This window comes from Diceros bicornis (genome assembly GCF_020826845.1).
Source record: "Diceros bicornis minor isolate mBicDic1 chromosome 13 unlocalized genomic scaffold, mDicBic1.mat.cur SUPER_13_unloc_1, whole genome shotgun sequence".
Classification (NCBI taxonomy): domain Eukaryota; kingdom Metazoa; phylum Chordata; class Mammalia; order Perissodactyla; family Rhinocerotidae; genus Diceros; species Diceros bicornis.
In genome coordinates, this window is record NW_026690866.1 from 7,975,038 (window position 1) to 7,979,774 (window position 4,737).

The window sequence follows — 4,737 nt, forward strand, 5'->3', positions numbered from 1 at the left end:
CTTCCTTATGGGTTGCTGTGAAAATACTCAAGAGTAATGTACGTAAAATGCTTATCACCATGTCAGTGGGAAAGTGATGCCCCATTCATTTTTGCACCGGGATGATGACAGCTTTTTTTACACTTGAAGTCTGTAGTTTTCAAAATATGTTATACTGATGTAGAGTGAATCCTTTTTACAAATTCTTTGTAGAGTTAGATGATCCCTTTGGAATACAAATTCAGACTCCTGTGTGTGTGTCTATACGCACATCTCTCCAATAATACTTCAAACCTTATAATGAAAAGCTACCTTCCCCACTCTTGACTCTGGTTCCAAAAACAACTTCTTTAATTTTCTGGTTGAAAATCTATATTTCTAAATTAGCTACTCATACAGCTTTTTCATTTTTCAGCTTTTGACTATTTATACTTTCTTTCTTCTCTGAAACAATCAGCATGAAGCGTTCTTACATATGTTAAAAACATAATTCCCCTTGCCCAATATAACTATTTAATGAATTAGGATAAATCAAAATTCAATGTCTACTGTTTTATGACATAAGTGTTTACCATTTTATAACATAGGAATCTTATCCAGAGATGTGCTACGTCAGATATTATGAATACATTTTCTGTCTCTCTTTTTCCTTTGACCTTTTATATGGGAAAAATCTCTTGTTTCTTTGTTGTCTTCCTCTGGATTCATCACTGGTCCATCTCCTTCCACCGGAAATTTAAATCTCTTCTCATTAACTTCTGACACATGAGACAATTCATGGGTTTCAGGTTTTGCTTGGGGACATCCCTCTTGGGCTTGAACATATACACCGTCCCACATATACACAGTATGTCTGGAAGGATAGAGGAGAAAAGGACTTTTATCTCTGTGCAAAAGGACTGGGAGACAGTGGTAGAGTGAGAATATTTTACTGACTTTGTACCACTCTTTGAAGTTTTCCTACACGTGTATCTATGACATAGTGGCCTCCCTGTCCCCTTTTTTAAAATTAAAATAGCGTTATATCCTGATCTCCTGGCTTGGGACAGCAAGGTGTAGAGAAATGTGAATATATGATCCAATTTTTTAATGAAATTAAGTAAAACAAACCCGCACAAAAAATTTATAATTTTAAATATGGGCACATCATTCTATAAGTCTGTGTAAAGGTGGGGAAAGGAATGAAGAAAAGCTGTTCAACATCCAGCTACCTGTACAGTCTAGGGGTCCACGGAAAGACCTGCCTCCAGCCCTGCCCCTGGAGCTCATTTCATCCCCCTGTGAAGTCCGCCTGACTTATTCCAGCCCCACCCCCGCCTCTTCCCGCCCCTGGAACTGGTCTCCACCCAAAACCTTCGGACTGGCTCCGCCCACAGCCTGGACCCCGCCCACACCCTTGTCCCCACCCACAGCCCCGCCCCTAGACCTGGTCCTGTCCCTGTTGCTAACCCAGCCCGCTGCCCACCCTAGCACTCACTCTAGAAACTAGACACCTCCCCCAAGGCTGGGGTGCGTGGCCCTGTCCCACCCCGCACGCCGCCTCGACCCGGAGCCCCCAAATGTCCGTCTTCCCCGATCTTCCATCCTCCCCGAACGCCCGTCCGAGACCGGAAGCGGAAGCACGGGTGGCATCGCGGAAGGAGCCGGGGGCTTCGCTGTGTATCCCGTCTTCTAGGTGTGGGTGGGATTCACGTGGACGTTTGCCCTCAGGGGCGAGGCGCGGTGAGCGGCGGGCGGTCCTGGCTCAGTTAGGGGTCCAGGGAGGCGCCTGGGCCGCGGGAAGCCCCGTCAGGGCCCGGCATCTCTCCGTCCCCCCGCAGCCCCGTTTCCCCCGGGCTGTTCGCTCAGGACCCCCGAGGCTGCTGTTCCTACTGGCTCCCGGCGCCGCTGTCCCCTCCTCAGAGTCCCCGTCATCGTCCTCCCTGTGATTTTATCCCCAGGGGGCTTATCCGCGTCTGCAGGCGGTGTTTGGGTTGTTACAAATGGGGGCGCTCCTGGCGTCTAGAAGGGGAGGCAGGGATGCTGCTCAGCGTCCTCCAGGGCCCAGGATGGCCCTACACAGAATTGCCTGGCCCCAGATGTCAGTGGTACGGAGGTTGGGAAACCTGCTCCAGGGCCTGAAAATCTCCTGAGCCCTGAATGAAGTGTGGAAATTGTTGACAAGTCAGCGAGTCACTTACAGGGTCCTTAAATCACAAGCTTGTTTAAAGGGTCCAGAGTCACCAAAACATCTCTGTCCAGCCAAGTGAGTTGAGCGACTCAAGTGCATACAGCACGAAGCTACTTTCTCCCATCTCGGGGAGCAGGTGGCTGGATAGGAATCGGGAAAATCCAGTCACAGCCAACAGTTACAGTTAAATCAGTAAATACAAAAAAAGAAGAGTGAATGGGGTGGCCTTTCCATCCAACACCCTATAAAAGGCCTCAAAAGCTTGTTTGAGCTTTTTTTCCCCCTCAGACACGAAAAGCATCCGTGGAGCTCAAGTTTGAGGTGAAACCAGGCTCAGGGTCCACCTGTCCTCTCTGATCCATGGATTTCTGTGTGACCAGGTGAGTACCCTGTTGACCTGGTACCAAGAGGTTCCGGCAGCCTCCGCTGTGCAGAAGACCTGCCAGTGGGGTTTCCTGGGCTCGGGTTGTCACCGCATGGACTCACTGAGAGTGAGGGTATCTTGAGAAAAATTATTGATGTTTGATGGATTATATTCAAGGGAAAGATGGTAAACTTTGTGTGGTTCTGTGTGGTAAATATTTCAATAAGTACAGTTATATGCAAATAAGAACATATGAAACACACGTAAATAACTGCAAATGTGTATTATAGTAGAAAATATAGATTTACTTGCATTGCATAATACTCAAAAGTCAGGATTTATATATATTATAAATACAAAAATGTTTTGCGTGTGTATTTGGTATTAGAAGACATCCCATTAAATATTAACAGGGATACTCAGCAACATTCCTTGGACCCATTCAATTTGAGTTCTAAAGTCCTATAAATCCTCCACAAAAATTTGAAATAGAGGAGCATTCAGGGAAAAAGTTGACTTGAACTTCTTTGTATTAATAACAATTTTAAAATTGAATTTGCCAGTAGCCAGATTCATTTTGAGAATTTTTTTCTTTATGACATTTCAAATCATTTGGAGGAGTACTAAGCAACACTGTAGATTGAAGGGAAGGGCGCTAGTCTCCAAAAAGACTGTCCTCTCCACCTTGCCTTCTAAAGGGAATTAACTTTGTTTCTTGAAACTTTTCTAAAATAACGGTCTGGTGATTCACGTTGCAGAGAATCTTGTTAAGTAATTTTGTATTTAGTTGTTGGCCTCTACTAATTGTGTGTGTATGTGTGTGTGCCTTTTTCATTCTAGCTTTCCTGTGATGTTCTTGAGGGGAATGTGTGCTTGTCATGCAATAGATAGTCTCTGAGTGTATAATTTATGGTGACCAACCATCCTCGCTTATTCAGAAAAGAGGGGATTTCCAGGACACAGCATATTTAGTGTTCAAACCAGGGCAGTCCTAGACAAACCGGGATGGTTCCTCATCTCATGAGCCAGGCCCTGGGCCACATGCATGGGGACCTGGAGAACCAGAGAGACCTTGTCCCACCTCCATGGAATTTATATTGTATTTGGATTTTAGACAGTTAATGATGAGAGTGATGTGGGAGTTTGGCACAAGGGGAGTCAACCTGAGGGGGCAGGGAAGCCCTCTTGAGAAGGACTGATATTTAGCTTCAGAGCTAGAGTTGGGACTGGATTTAGCTAGTTGGAGGGTTAGACTGGAGTGAGGGTGTGGGAGTGTGTTCAAGAAAGTGTTTCAGGCAGAGGGACCCGCTTGAGGACACCCTTAAAGCAGAGAGCCTGGTGTGTCCATGAACTGAGAAGAGGGATGGCTGAGCCGAGTCAACACAGGAGGAGAGGTGTGAGCCAGACCAGCGAGGGGGACAGGCTGGACCAGGTCAGGCGTGACTTGGGACTCTGTTCTAAGACCAGTGGGAAGACTCTGGAGAGATGCGAGTAGAAGGATGATGTAATTAGTGTTTGGTCTAAGCAGGGGGGTTAAAATGGACTTCATGGTTAAGAATGAAGTCATAAGAGGCAAGATGGGAGGTGCTGGGAATAAGATTAGGAATAAGATGATTGTTCCCTACGCCTGGGTGATGGCTGTGGAGCAAGAAATAAGTAGAAAGAAAAGACCTTGGAGTGTAGAACCGAGAGAACATAACGGTACTTTCTTGCCTGCATGTGTCAGATGGCACAGGGCACTGACTGTGCTCCTCGCTGCTGTCCGTGCAGACCTGCAGGTGCCCCCTTGCACAGGTCTGTGTGTTCACCCCTCTTTGCCACTCACATGCCCCCCTCCACATTCTAAAGGAAGTCAGGCCTTACTTGTGAAGGGATTGTCTCACACAGGAGACACCTAGGAGAGCCCCTCCAGGCATCAGAGCAGCCCCTTCAGCATCTCCCTCAGCCTCCTCCCTTCCCCTCTCTCGCCTTCCACACCCAGAATGACCCCTGCTCAGTATTCCACATCCCCATGTTCTTACTCCCCCATGCTTGAGAAGGGTGGGGCAGCCACTGGGGTGGACATCATCTCCACCTTCCACTCTGACCCGTGCAGATCCCGGGCTGGACAGAGAGTGACTCTACTGGGAGTTGAGCCATGAGACCCAGGGCGTCTCCCACCTGGACTCCTTCACCCTGGACGGGGACAGCCTCTATGTCAGTGGTGAGGGGCTGTGCTACAGCC

General features: G+C 47.6%; 1 long non-coding RNA gene across 1 annotated transcript; it reads left to right on the forward strand.

Annotated features, from left to right (window-relative positions):
- The first annotated feature begins 1,670 nt into the window (after positions 1–1,670).
- On the forward strand, positions 1,671–4,527 carry LOC131401706 (uncharacterized). The gene is made up of 3 exons (XR_009217863.1): positions 1,671–1,701; positions 2,438–2,529; positions 4,495–4,527. It is a non-coding gene; the product is annotated as an uncharacterized LOC131401706 (long non-coding RNA).
- The last annotated feature ends 210 nt before the right edge of the window (positions 4,528–4,737 follow it).